At 41.5% G+C, this 15,867-nt stretch overlaps 1 pseudogene; it reads left to right on the top strand.

Moving 5' to 3' along the window:
• The first annotated feature begins 399 nt into the window (after nucleotides 1-399).
• On the top strand, nucleotides 400-6,135 carry LOC147706434 (adenosine 5'-monophosphoramidase HINT1 pseudogene; annotated as a pseudogene).
• Nucleotides 6,136-15,867: the final 9,732 nt, after the last annotated feature.

The raw sequence follows: 15,867 nt of genomic DNA, 5'->3' as shown, positions 1-15,867 counted from the left end.
GACTACTCTAGTTACTAACCTCCCCAATAAGAAATGACATATTGTAAAATATTTGGTGTGTAATGTAATCAGCTCCAACAACAACCATTTCTGGAGACAATGAGAGAGCATGCGAAACTGCCAGGTATGAGTGAGCTGTAGCTGAAACTCTGGGGTAAGTCCAAAGACCTCAGAGCCCTCATCCAATAATTGATCCACTGGTAAAATTGCCTTTTCCTTCGACTTCATCAATTGGATCGTAGTGCCGCCTTACAGGATTCCTACATTATACCAAATTGTTGTAGTCTGATGGAGCAGGGGGGTCTACTCCAAGCTTCTTGTGAACATATTGCCAAGTAGTAATCATTGCACTAAGTATAGCATTATCTACATCAGGCAATAGAGTTCTATACCCGCATAATGGGACTAAACTTTGCCCACAGTGGAGTCATTCTTCCAGTGGTCCGGCACAGCAAGATCAACAGTCTGGTATCGCCATGAAGGCGGCCGGCTGCGATAGTTGGTATGCCCGATTATAGAAGCTAACATGTGATACTCCGAGAGGCCCAGATGTAGGGCATGCAAGGAGTTTGCAGGGTTTCAGCATTGGACATATTCCATCTCTTATGAAGGCTTTAATTTCAGCAGTGATACAGAGTAGAATGGATTTGTGGCTCGATAAAGAGAGCATTTTGTATAAAAAGTGGTTATGGGGGCCACAACTATTATGATCACCTTTATTTTGCCCTCCAAGAATGGCTTTTGATGGACCTCAATTGTGATGTTGTTTCTGGTCATGGAAATTAGAGGTCACTGGTTGTCTTCCATCATTTTCTCAAGTTCCCCCATTAGCCATATTTCAAAGTATTTCAACTCCTTAGGTGCCAAATGCATTGAGTGGTCCTATCAGTCTTGTGTCATGGGCAGTACTTCGGATGCACTGAAGTTTATTTTAAACCCCAAGAAGTATGAGGAGCGTACAATGAGTGAAAGTGGTCAGTGGTATATCGGAGGCAGAGACTGCAAGTAGTGTAGTGTCATGTGATCATGTGCAGCAGGACTCTTGTGGTCCTTGATGGACTCCCCACAAAGTTACATAATTAGCTGGGAGGTATTTGGTGTGTCTGGGTGTGGTCAATAAAGTCTATGACGTATTGCGTTCAGTTAATGGTTGCATGCCGAAGAATAAAGACATGTGTTCAGTGTGGGGTGTAATCAATTGTGTGCCCTAGAGCTGAGGTGGCAGCGACAAGTATGATATTGTTTGCATAAAGAATAGATTTTACTTGACCAACTCCCAGTTCTGCCCTCTCAAGTGTGCAAAAGAGGTCCTGCTTTATCTAAATCGGTTGAAATATTCAGTATATCAACCATCCAGTCTTTGGCCTGCCCAAGAAGGTCTGACAATTAGTAAAGACAGAAGTGGTTCCTGTGGGGGCCTTGACTTCCACAGTAACAGGTACAAAAACCCTAGCGAGACTGTTTTTCATTACACCAATATACGGACAGTGAACTCGAAAACATACTTAATTCATTTTGCAACAACACTCATGACTTAAGGGTTTTTTCAGCCTATAGCACTTTGTCGCTGTACCTCTCTACTGACAGTGAACTCAAAGATGGAGGATTGATTCAATTGGTGAAACCACTAAAGCTACAAGGGTATTTCTCCGCCTACCGCACCTTCTCGGCGATGTGTTTGTTCAGTTACAACTTCGTTTCTATAGAGGCATTATGATACCAAGTTAACAACGAGGGTGGCTCTTTGCCTACCACACTTTGCGGTGTTTTATAGTAGAAGAATGACAGATCGCTACCACTAGAAATAACTCTTCTAATTTCACAGAGGATTGAACAGTGTTGAAGCCACACTCCACTGGAATTTAGCCCAGTGGAAGCACCGTACCATGCCGGATCATTTGTTTTGACAATCCGAACCACACAGATCTCCAGATAGTGTTGGTCTCTTACCGCACCGCTTTACAATTCAGACCCCAGCCATGATGATGTTTTCTCAAAAGACCATTTAACACATCTTCATTGTGGGATTTATGCCACAATTTTCGGGTGCCTCCTTTGTATACTTCTGTCCTGACGATGACCCTTATCTAAATAATTTGTATTGTGAGTCGAAATGGCGACAACTATCACAGAGGACAGTTTTTTTATTTGACTTAGGATTTCAACACTCCTACACGCAATGTCGATTATTACATCATGTTTTCCTCATTTCAACTGATGGTTTTTGTACCTATTGCCATGGCCTACACTTCCCCCAAAGGGACCACTTGAGTCTTTACTAATTGTAGTAGTTGCTTGTGATAGACATTCTTCTTGTTCTACTACGTTACATGTAGAATACTTCTGCCCTACGCCATTTTAACAATTTAACACTTACCTTATCAGTTAATTTCTACTCATGGTGTTATTACTACCACTGGCGTATAGATCCTGACCAATCTTAGCTTTTTCATTGTTCGCTTTTATTTCTCCATGGTATGCAAGGTTGTTTTGCCCCTTCCATTTGGAATTCAGGGGTCCTTTTTTTTTCCAACACACCACCCAAGACGTTCAGTGTATTATATAACAGTTTTTTGGATTGGTCATCAGTTGGTTGGCTAGGTTGTTTACATACTAGTTCCTACAATATATTTAGTGTGCGACTGCAGGCGAGAAGACTCTGAACCTTGAAGCTAATATGCACCCCACATTAGGCTACATTGTCACCGATTTTATTGGCCAACAGGGCTTTCACTTGCATGTAAATTTACATTGCTTTTATCTTACAGTTACTGTTAATATACATGTACCACTCACTTTTTATAGGGGTTTGTAAGGGCCACGAGTGGGGTAGTATGCTGAAATGGTTTGTTGGTACCAGGAAATACACAATTTGTGTAAAGTTTTGTTTTAATACTCTATGGTTTTAAAATGTTGGTTTATGCTACTCCCTACAGGGCTCAGGGCTGAGGTGCCGGGTTTTTATGGACCCGGTGGTGCCAGGGGACCACACCCAAAGACCTCTGAGTTCTCCCTGTTCTGGACTTACAGAAACACAGAGTCTTCTAGTTGAAGTCAGAAATCGAGTTTTATTGGCTGCAACCAAGTAACATGTGTCCTAGAAGTACGACAGCACGGGCCGTAAGTTCTCAGGAGACTGTTCGTTTTTACAGAACCAGCCTTCTCCTTATATACATAAATAACAGCTGCAGGCAAGAATTCTTGAGTTTATGATATGGCTATACACATATTTCGACAATAATACAAAGAGCGAAGTCATGTTGGTCAGCACATATTCTAGATGTCCAGTTTGTGATGGATTACCCCGCCAGATCCAGAATTCCCATCAGATATCGATGAAACACCAATAAGGTTCAGCACCCTCCCATCATAAAACGGGTCATAAACAAGAATCATGGACAGGTGTATGTGTATGGAAAACAGGGTCTGTATGTAGTGAATGGTTTAGGACATGTTGTGCCTTGATGATATCTTGCTCGGCCACTGGGCGAGGAGCTGCCCAAACAGGCTTGGCTGGAGGCAGTGGAGTCAGCTCGGCCAGGTCATGGGGAAGTCAGCTACGGTGGACGTGTCCTTTCAGATCAAAACTCGGTCTTAATCAATTGACTATATGAGGGCAAGTCATAAGATGGATGCCGTTTACAAAATGGAGTCTGCGGGTTCGGGACGGAAACCACAATTTAAGGGTGTTAGCATCACTCAATCGTGACGCAAATGCATAGGGATAACGTCCTAATCATTACCGGTCCGTAGATACCAAATTCGTCATGGTACGACGATATTTTATAATACGAGTGTTGGACCTCGATATAGGTGGAACAGCAGGGTCCAAATTTACAGTACCACAGGGCTGATGATTATTAACAAACATGTATGAGAGCATTAAGCCTCATTTTTTTGTATGCCTAATATTCATAGGTTACACCATATTGCGGCCTGAAAAGGCAGAGCCAATTTTCGGCTCACATCCAGACATCTTTTGGGGCTGGGGGCCAGATGCAGAAGCATTTCCACTGGTGGCAACAGACTAATTAAATCTCCACATAAATTATCACATAAATTATCTAGAGCTACTAGCGTTATCGCTTGCAAAAAAAACACTTGCACCTCACAAGTCGCACTGCTGCATTTTACTCTGGATGGACAACATCTCATCCAGTTTGCAACATAAATAAGCTGGGCGGTACCTAATCGCAAGTCCCAATAGACATAGCAAAGAGCTTCTAGCAGTTTTGCCTCAAACACCGCATTTCTATGGGAGCAGAGTACATCACAGGATAGAGCAATGTAGTAACCAACTTGTACTCGAGACTCCTTCGGGACTCGAACTATTGAAAACTGAATCCCTCAGTCTTCCAAACTCTCCTGACTATAGGGTTTATGCAACACAGACGTTTGCTTCTCGCCTATCCACCCAGTTGAAGAAGTTCTTCTTTTGGAGGCCAGACCAGAAGGCCTTCTCCAGAACAGGCACAGCCCTATACCGTAGGCCTTTCCTCTCTACTTGAGGATTCCCAGAGTGTCGGCTCAGGTCTGAAACAAGAGAGGAATTGATACTGATGACACCGGTCTGGAGAGCACAGTTGTGGTTTCCTGTACTTCTAGAGATTTCCTGTGGCGCTCCTATCTGCTTTCTCATGATCCCAGATATTTTGGCAGATTCGGCAGGACATCAACATCCTCTAATATTGCAGAACCTCTTGCACCCCCAGATATGGGAAATTTCAGGAGATGCTGGCTCATCAGAACAACCTGAGAGTTTCATCGCTCAATCCTGGTTTGCCTCCACTCACATACTTTTCAGCTTGATGAATAACAATCAGTTATTTCAGCGGTCACACATTAGTACGCGGGAATCCAATTGGTAAGCATCCTCTGGTAAGCAGAGTTATGTAAGGTATCTGGCTGGCTAACCCCCCTCAGCCCAAATATAGTCATAATGGGACATTAATATTGTGTTAAATTTCGTTTAGAAATGGCCTGCTAATTTAGAGCAAAACAAGAAACAACTCTCTGCAAAGCAAACTATGCTTCTTAGCCTATTCAATGTTTCCCAATTTTGCATGCTTTAATTAATGCAATCAATTCGGCTATTTTATGCAGACTTGACTCCAGGTAAATAGGATGCTTCCACTATTCCAGCCAATGTACAAACAGCATAAGCAGCACTAAACCCTCCTTCCTGGTGCCTCATGCACGAGCCATCTACAAATAGTTTATTTTCACAATTGTTCAGGGGCTCTTCCTGTACGTCTGGGTGAGGTTTGGTACAATATTCAATAACATCTAGGCAGTCATGTTCAACATTATCCCTCACTTCTTCTCCAGGCACATCAGGTAATAAGGTTGCTGGATTCAGAACTGTACACCGGATTACTGTTACGTTTTCTGCTCCCAAAATAATTCTTTCACAGGATGTCCCATTACAATAGATTCACTTTGTTCAAGACTTGCGCAAACAACCAGGTAATGCCGAAGCTACAGGGTCCAAAGTAGCAGAAAAATATGCCACTGGGTGTCGCATCAAACCATGTCTCTTGGTTAGCACCGATAGCGCACAATTCTCTCGTTCGCAACAGAATAATGCAAATTCTTTCGTATAATCCGTCATATCAAGAGCAGAGGCTTCGGATAGATAATTGTTTAACTTCACAAAAGCTAGCGCGTGTTCCTGAATTGTCGGTGACAGGGAGCAAGTAGCATATGTGACGAGATTAGTAAAGCGCAGGCCGCCCAGCCTGGGGGTGATACAATCTTTGGTAAGATTATCCGCAAGGAGATTCCTGCCAAGATCATACACGAGGACAGTCAGTGCATCACCTTCCATGATATCGCGCCACAAGCCCCGATCCAATTTCTAGTCGTTCCAAAGAAACCTATCATCAGAATGTCTGATGCAGCACCTGAGGATGAAGCCCTTCTTGGACATTTAATGATTGTTGCTGCGAAGTGTGCTGCTGAATTGGGAGTAACCAATGGCTACCGACTGGTGTTGAATGAAGGTCCTGATGGCGGGCAGTCCGTATATCACATTCATATCCATCTTCTTGCTAGCCGTCAGTTGGGCTGGCCTCCAGGCTAAAAAGAGTGTCTTATCAATGCCTTAAAGCCCATGTTACTCCTGAGAGTCTAATGTTTGCCTCATGCTAAGTGATGTATGTTTCTCTTCAGGAATAAAACTACAGATACACCTAAAATGCAAACAAGGATTTTTGGCCCTTCCTTGGATTCCTTGACAATGTGCTCTTACACAAATTGCAAAGTCTAACCTGAAGTGATTGACCTGTTAAATAAAAACATCTTTGAAAACCAAAAAAAAAAAAAAACTTTACAAAAGCTTCCATGCTTTCACTGTCCCATTCTACAGGATCTTTTGCTGGTTTTCTTGTCATTAGTATCAATGGTTTAGGCAGTAAGGAAAAACCTACAATCCATTACCTACAATATCCTACAACACCAAGAAACATTCTGATTTCTTTCTGGGTCTGAGGTAACTGCATCTGATTTATTATTTTAATCCTTTCAGGTGTCACTTTCCTCCATCCTCCTTATAATTGCTCTCCCAAATATGTACCTCTGTTTTGATAAAATTGTAGTTTTTCTGGTGACACCTTATGCCCTCCATCGGCCAAATGGTTTATCAATGCAATAGAATCCAGGACACAGTCTTCTCGTGTTTTTGAGGCGACTAATCATCTATATATTGGACCAAAACTGAACTTCTGGGCATCACTAATGTTTCCAGACACTTTTTCAAAATCTGATTAAAGATTGAAGGGCTTTCTGTGTACCCTTGAGGAACTCGATTCCACACAGATACGATATTCAAATTTAAATGAAAAGAGATATTGACTGGGAAATCATTTGTAAACGATAAAATATCTTGCCTAGTCCATGGAACATGTACATATCCTCCTCATGGGACATAATCTTTCTGTCTTTTTAGGTTCTCTTGATAAATTTTCTGATGCCATTTTGTTTGCCGGAGCTACCTCCTTTTTCCTAGTCCTAATTCACCCCATTTTTGTAAAATTGTCATTAGTTCTTTAATCTGTAATTTCCTTCCTGACATATTCATATTTTCTAAATCTTTGTTCGTAAATTCTGCTCTGTAAAGGTTCTGCACTACTTTGGATTTCCCTATTTCAATTCCCATATCTGAAGCAAACTTAATTTCTCATGAAATATTTTTACATTTCTGGTTATACTTCTACGTATGAATAATAATTATTCTTCACAGTACGTATTTAGTCTGTCAATTCCCACATTACCAGCTATCATTTCTTCTAATTCTACCTTTAATTTATAAATGTCCAAAATCTTTGGTTGTGGAACTGCTTTGTCCATTCCCTGTGCCCACCTTTCTAATTCTTCTGGTGACACAATTGTAGCATTTTTAGTTCCTGTGGAGGTTTCCATTCGTATATCTTTTGAACAACTAGGTGTAACTCTTCTCGGGGTTTCATTTATCTGTGCTCTTATTGGTAGATCCATTAGTGATATTACTGATTCACATTCACTAGCTTGATCTCAATTATTACGTTCTCTTTCCTTGGTTCTATTACAGGAGTGGCTATAACTGGTGGGTTTGTACCACTTCTTTTATCCCCACATAGTGGGACAACAGGACCTATAGTCACTGGTATGGTTAGTGCTTCAGGGTGTACACTGAATTGGTTTATTTTCTAGATTATTTCATCTTTGTTTCTATTTATCGCTTCTCTTTCTTTTTCCTGTAATATTCTTTCATTTAATTAATCATGCAGAATTTGGGGAACTAATGGGATCTCTAAGGCAGGAGCACTCAGTATATTTCTATCGGGTTCTTCCTGATATGGTGGAGGATTCTTTGTTAAAATATCTTCCATAAACTCATCTTCTGATTCTCCACAGCCTGCTATATTTTTAGTCTTCCTAGTACACTTGCCTCCGGACTGCTCCTCTGACATTAATACAGGATACAGTCCTTCTGAAACCATTGTTTTATCTGATCTTCACATGTATCATTCATTCCTTTAGGATAGAACATTCTATAACCCCTAGTTCTTCTCGATCTGTCTCGATCAAAGGCGTCCATTTCCCATTCTTCCAAAGCTTCTTACTGAGTTATTCTACGTCTGGGCTCTAGATCAATCATTTTTGTCCTTAAATTCTGAAGAATTCTCCCATTAAATGTACCATTTTCTGGGAAAGCTAACATTCCATCACCTTTTGTATATTCAATCCAATTTTCTAACCATATGCCGGTATGATAACCTGTTTCCATCATCATAAATGAGGCAGCAGTTTTTGGTGGTGGGATAAGAATCCCTTCTCTAGTTTTCATGGGTTTATCTTTCTTGAAGTAATTTTTGATTCTTTGCATAAACATTTTTCTTTTCTCTCCATACATTTAAGGATTAAATCATCTTATGTATTCTTGTCTAGCAAAACATAATTAGCTTCTATCAGGGCGATTCCCTAGTAAAGTTGGATCGTGTTTCTACATATAATATCTATTATTACTGCTTCTACTTTAGTAACCAATTAATCTTTTTGTTTAGACTCAGGTTTCTCCAATCTTATTGCATCTTTTATCTAATCAAGCTCTAGTTTGTAAAATTCGGTTAGCCAATACTAGTGCGGCTCTAATGTGACGTCAGTATTCACTCTTCACAATTGACCCCTCCTTTACAATCCTTTGTAAATCACACACCAGCTGTTTCGACCAATCCCAGCGGGCACCTGATGAGGTCAATGCGACAACTGGCCCCTCCTTTACAATTCCCTGTCTTTTGTCACAAACCCGCTGCTTCAACCAATCCCAGCGCGGCACTCTGACGTCAGCGCAACTCCAGCAGCTGATACTCCCTTTAAATGGTAATACATAACTTATTTCCTTTTACATTTTTCACCCCAATTGTTTTCACTAACAACAACTAGAACATTTGCTACTCTGTCAATCTTCATAAACCAAAGATTCTTTCACTACGAGTAAAACTTTTCCACTTACCCTTTATTCAAGCTTAGTAGAACCTGTTACTCTTCCATTGTTACCCTTTCTAGGTGGTATAACACCAAACTTTCACCAGCGAACGCCTTGCTAACAATTACTTTCACTTATTCCCAACTTAATTTCTAGAACGGAGGAGTACCCTCACTGCAGTGTTATTTCCATTCATCACCCGCTATACACTTCCATGAATTTCCAGACAACATAAAACAATATACAAACGGGTTTCTTAATACATAAATCTATAACCAATAATCAACAACTAATCAATAATAAACATACTTCTGCTACCAGTAAACTGATACAGTGGGACACCAACCTGCGGACAATCACTAAATACTCATTCATGCCCATACATCACACACACGATCTGGTCGATGAAACCCCATTGGGGATCAATTTTAGGGCTAAATCTGTTTACCTCTCAGCCTTGAGTCTATTTAATACTAAGCCCTTCTCTTTACAAATGGATCTATATTAGTTGATTATGATTGGTAATTATGACATTTATGCGTTTACCTGTTCATTAATAACCACAGACTTGTATAAGATTTAAAGGTTTTATCTGAATTTTCTTTTAGTAAATCGAACACAAGTTACAGTGTTAACTACATCACTCTGAAGAGGTAAGATTTAATTTACCTAAATTAATTATAAAGTTTAATGACAAGTACCTCAGGAAGAGAGGATAGAGAGAAAGGGTACATTGACAAAATACACAGATTTATATTCACCTAGGATGGTGCAAGCTCGGACCCCTCTGGGCTAGAGTTATTGACCCCTTAGAAAGTTCAGGTGATAGGTTCAGGACAGTAATAGGACAGGTAGTCTCTTCTGGATTCAACGCCTGTGTCTCAGCCCTCTCTGATACTAATTTCCTCATCGAATCTTCCGCACTCTTTTTCTAATTCTATTACCTCCTCGATTCTTCTGCGATCTTCTTTCTAATTTTATTTGTTGGAAAATTCTAAGTCTGCTTCTTTAGGTATTTCGATCAGCAATCGGACAGCATCTCTATCTCTAAGCGTTCTGGCAGCAAATGTGCATTCTAATCTAACTAACTACTCCTATTATACCTTTTTAGTGGCATGTTCTACCCCTAAATGTTTCAACCTAATTTCTGATTGGACAAGCCGAGGGAATGATCATCACACCATGCTAAGTTTAATACTTTTTCTTAAGACCTTTGTCTTATGTTCCTGCCCATTTTTGGTTCTCCCAAGCTTGATTTACCATCCATGTTTATAAAGCATTATCAACAATGTATACAGTTGTCCATTGAGTCTTCAGAACATTCAGCTGGTTCCCAGGACATGTAGAAAGGGTGTCCTTGATCGGGTTCCAAGACTTGAGCTCATTACTCCGGAGTTGTCTCTACCGTGCATGTGGATGGTGTCACATGAGTTTCAGCCCTTAGCTCTCTTTAAGGCTCAAATACGAACTAACAGAGAAGTCAAAAAGACAAGGTGTTAGATTCAAATAAAATGATTTCACTGTATACCACATCTCTACTTTAATCCCATTTAATTAAAAAGACTATTGATGCATTAGCACTTAGTATATAACGAGATTTAGTTTCAGCAGAGCAGATGCTTAGCTTGGGAGCTCTTAACACCATCAATGCTGATGGTATTCCCCTCCTGTGCTGATCCCGATTTATTCCCATACGAGAGGTGTACCTCATGACGAGCTGAGCTCGTCATGAGCATCGAAGGGGTTAAGCGGCCATTTTAACTGTCATTCCGCAGAAACAAAGCTTTCCCTTCAAGCGTTAAGACGTCATGTAGTTGATGCATGCGCAATGCATTTTCCTGCCGTAGCAGCCATCTTTAGTTGCACTCGGGTTACTTGTTAGTAAAACACATAGGCAAGCTTTCTCCTTTTGTATTCAGTGTAAAAATGTTGTGTAAAATTAGTATTACAGACATTATTAACAATTTATTACTAGGTTATATGAGAGGATTATGTCTGAGCAAGTTGCTTATTTGGGAAACCTTGCTCCGTCACGTCATTGATTATTGAAATCAATTTCTCTTAATGGTATGGAGATTATGAGTATTTCTCCGTTTCCTTCGAAGTAATTACCAGAAGCAGGATTACAAGAGGGTAGATGGACTAACTATGTGCTGTGCTGAACTCCTCTGGATAGTCGTGCAAACAGTTCCGGCTCTTGGGCATCGTTTCTGGAGGACATTTTGCTTGGTTCAGTTTAGACTGTGGAGTCCAACTGAGACATATAGTTTTGTGTCTGCATAGAAGCAGATGAGGCAAAGAAAGAGGATTAAAAAAAAGTATGTTAAAAGTTTAATTTGATTGGCTCCTGTGAAAAACGACTTTAATAAACAGCAAAGCAAGAAAGCATAATCCTTGCCTCCGAGTCCTTACTAAGATTGAAAATTCTCAACTAGATAGCTAAAATGTTTATTTTTTGAGTATACCCTAGTGAATGTTGAATAATATTTATATTTGGCTGATATATTGTTTCTTATCATAAAAACGTCAATGATCCAAAAATCCTTCTCTTTTACATCTTTATTCAGATCCAAAATGATAAAATCAATTTTATGAATAACAATAAAAACAGACAATAAAATTAGTCATCAGAACAAGGAACACATAAAACAATTAATTGGGTCTTGTTTTCCTAGAAGCCCAGACAGCTTGTAAAAAAGATAAAACAGTAAAAGTCACATGTTCAGTGATACAACAAGGCGGGTCAGACTGGTTTAAAGTGCAACGATTTCAGCAAGGGGATTAAGAAAACGCTTCCTCTGCCAACTGAAGTAAGAGCGACACATTATAAAATGGAGCCAATCCTGCGGAGACACATTGTCGCAGCCACATGGTGCCCTTACCTCAGGCCGAAACCACCCACGAGGGGAAGCCAGAAAATAATGCAATTGATTAAACCTAAACCTGACCAGTAAAAACCTGTCATGCTGTGAGCATACCAAGCCCAGGTAAGGCTCCATCCCCTGTACAGTTCTTTAGAAGCATATGGCCCCGAACTGCTGGCTTTTGGAGTTCTAAATGTTCTCTCTCCAAACAGGAGCGTTCCAGGAACAATCTTTTGACACTGCCCAACTCTTTGGCAGAGTGAGATATTCGATTCATAAAAAAATTATGCCTACCTAAAGAGAAAAAGGATGCCTTAACATGAGCAAACCAGGGTATACTAGTTACCCAGTCCAAAGACAGACAATCCTCAAGAATCAATCGATTTAGCTTCAGCTCCTCCCTGTCCAGTTCTTAATCCAACACAAGGACAGGCTTAAGGAGATTAGGTCTGAGACATGATCACGCCCCAATTCCGCATGCACAGAAAAAGGCAGGGTGGACTGGGGGACCAGGGCCAACCTGTGCAGAAAGTTGTTCTCCATAGTCTGAATCTGATCCACCTTAACATACCCCCAAACCTCACTGCAATAGTGCATCTGTGCAATACTTTGCCTTATAGAGGTTTCAAAGATCCCTTGGTGCCCTGGACCCAAGCCTATGTGCAAAACTTAATTACGAATGCTGATCTTTTGGCATCCACCAGGGGTTTCCAACAATTATTACCGTCAAATAAAACTCCCAAACAAGAGAAGGCCTTAACTTTGCACAAAGTAAAATTGGATACATTGAAAGTCTTACTGCTTGATAATTTGAGGCCCACTACTATTAAATAGGACTTCGAAAATTAACCGAGAGGTCCAGGAGTCCCATAAAAGACACATACTTGGCGAGCAACAAGTTCAACTCCTGTATGGTCTGAACCATCAGGACCGTGTCGTCCACATATGGCAAAACGGGGAGCACTCTGTTCCCGATCTTAGGGCAGTTGACTGAAAATGATAGGAGCGCGGACTCTAACCCGTTCACTTGAGAAAACGCAGAGCCTGATGAGTGCAAATCAGCTAATAATGCCACAATGCTAACATTCACCCCAATCTCGCTGAGCATAGCCGGCAATTTCGCTCGTTTCACCCTGTCAAAAGCGTACGTCAGGTTCATAAATGTGAGATGCAAAGATTCAGACCGAGACACCGTATATTTGTTGCTAATTTAATGGAGGTTTAGGCATTGATCTGCAGTCAACCTCCCCACCCGAAAAAATTCATACTGGACGTCTCTCAAAAGGATATTTTCCTCTGCCCAGTCACACAGCCTATTTAAAATTGCCCTCCCTAGGTCCTTAACCGTAGCATCCAATAAAGAAATTTGTCGAAAACACTGTGGATATTCTTTGTCTCCCTTCTGAAAAATGCAGGCCATCACAGCAATGAACTAGGAGGGTAACAGCCCCTCCAGTGCAGAAGCATTCAAGACCTGCATTAATAAGGGGCTCAAACCTCTTTGTTAGCTTTGAACAGTTCTAGTGGTATACTGTCTGGGCCCGGGGACTTGTTTCTGGACAGGGCAAGAATTCCTTGTTGAATTTCGTATAATGTGAAAATCACCGGGTTACCAGTCTTGACAAGTGCCTCATGGGTTTTATTGCCCCCTTCAGAACCATGATTATAGATACCCTCAAAATGAGCAGTCCACTGTTGCTTCGGGAAGTGATGACATAAAAGCAAGCCAGAGCCGTCACGAAAACAAGGCCAGTTTACAACCCTCCAGAAAAGAGAACTATCCCCTTTTCACAGGCTTGACAAATCTCCTCCCAGTATGACACCTGTAAGTTATGTCTACACACCTTTTGAGCCAACTTGTAAGCCCACCAGCAATTTCTAATCAATTGCCTGTCCCTCGGGGACTGCTTCAGGATTGATGCACAGTTCCCTGTCAAACCATTTTGGAGTTTGTGACACAGAGTACCAGTGGTTGTGACCGTCAAAAGTTTACAAACCCCCCGAAGTATACCTTCGTAACATTCCAACAGCTCCCCCCCGCATCGCTATCCAGACAGGTATTAAAATCATGCAAGCAGGAAGAAAAAAGAGAAGTTTGCAGATGCTGATGGTCCACGCAAGCCCAATTCAACCTTCTCCACTTGTCAACAACGGATAAACTCATGAGGGCACCCCTTGAGTGTGGTTTTGGGCCCAAGGCAATGTCAGGGTTAGGGATAACGGATTGTGGTCTCTGAAAAGGCTGCAAACGATATTAAAATGAGGGATGAGCATTTATAACGGTGCTGAAACAAATATAAAATCAATAAGTGGCCCATGCCTGCCCTTCACAAGATGGGCAAATTGCAGGGTTCAGGGAATTCACCAATTTGTCCATTGTGCAGATCAGATTATGAGTATCTAAGAGCTCATTAATTTCCTGCCCTTCCTGGGAGTGAACAAAATGTAAACCTTCGTTCAACCAACAATTAACAGTGGAGGCACCACCCTCTAGAAGAAGATTACATAAGTGACAGTTAAAATCACGAACAAGGGCAATTTGCAGTAGGCCATCACCGATCTGGAGCTCAAGACGCAATCCAGGTGCGGGACGCAAAAGGGCTCAAAGCGCCCTCCCTTGCTAGAAATTAATTAAAACCGTTGGAGAATATCCAGGCAATGTGAGTCGTATACCAAGCCATGTACGAGCTTGCCAATTGAGGTCCAAGATATGCCCACTCAACTCAATTTTAACAAGCGTAATAAAGCCCCCCTTGACCCTGCTGGCTGATGGTGGCACTGCAGGTACAAAATAGGTCATGTATCTCTCCAGAAATAAGCCATTATCAATTGCCCAGGTTTCTTGAAGACAGATTATGTGGAAGGGTTTGACATAAGACACCCAGCTAGGGTCACTACAGAAAGACCTGCAATATAGGACAGCAACATAAGACACTTTTGCAGAGAGGAAACTGTTGGAAGGGTTTTCTTGATGCTGGGAAGATTCAGATTGGTCCAGTCCAACGCAGCACTCCAATCCACTCAAGGGGAGAAATTGAGAAGTTTCTTACCTGTAACTCCAGTTCTGTAGTAGGGGTATCTCTGTTATAGTCATAATCATGTGAATAGTCCCGCCCATGTGCGTGGACTCCTGAGCAATTGAAATAGTCTCATAAGTTGTCCTCTTCTGCAGTCCTGCATAGACACAAGAGAAAATCAAAGACAAATAATGCAGCCTGACAATAACAAGGCTACACTGGCCAGTACTTCATCCTGAAGTGAAAAAGGATAGCCTGATAACACTGAAATTTAGACATTTTACTAAGTTTCACACTTAGAGAAACTCCCCTTCACAAAAATCCTTTGTCATGATAGAGAGGAAGGGTTGGACAGACAAGCCCCATAGGCTGCCATTATGTGTCTGTAAATGGATACTGTGCCTTTAAGGACCCCCCCAGAGACACTGGGTATCCCATGATGCACAGCCAAACGCTAGTTACTTTCAGTTCTTTTTGAAGGTGTATAAAGCCAGGCCTGTAGCATTCAGGATATTATTGTTTCATCCACCGGGGAGGAGGGCGGGTTGCTTAGGACTGAGATATCCCTACTACAGAACTGGAGTTGCAGGTAAGAAACTACTCCTTCTGTAGTAGGGGATCTCTGTGGAATATTCTTAATCATGTGAATAGAATGGCAAGCCCATCCCAAACAAACCAAACCCAGCGGTGGAAGAAACAGACAGAACCACTACTGTGCAAATACATTTCTCAGCGAATCCTGCCCAACCTGAGCATCTGCCCTGGTATCAGAGTCCAGGCAGTAGTGTTTAGCAAAGGTAGGGACTGACTTTCAAGTGGCAGCCCTACAGATGCCTGCAATGGGGACATTGCGTAGTAAAGCTGCTGAAGCAGCTTTGCCTCCGGTAGAGTGAGCCTTAGGCTTACCCCCTAGAGTCTGGTTAGCTTTCTGGTAGCACAGTTGAACACAGGACACAATCCACCTAGAGATGGACTGTTTAGAGGTGGCAAGACCAGTCCAGACCGATCCATAATTAACAAA

The sequence above is a fragment of the Lissotriton vulgaris genome, chromosome 7 (genome assembly GCF_964263255.1).
Source record: "Lissotriton vulgaris chromosome 7, aLisVul1.2, whole genome shotgun sequence".
In the NCBI taxonomy this organism is placed as follows: domain Eukaryota; kingdom Metazoa; phylum Chordata; class Amphibia; order Caudata; family Salamandridae; genus Lissotriton; species Lissotriton vulgaris.
This window is presented reverse-complemented; position numbering and strand designations above follow the sequence as displayed.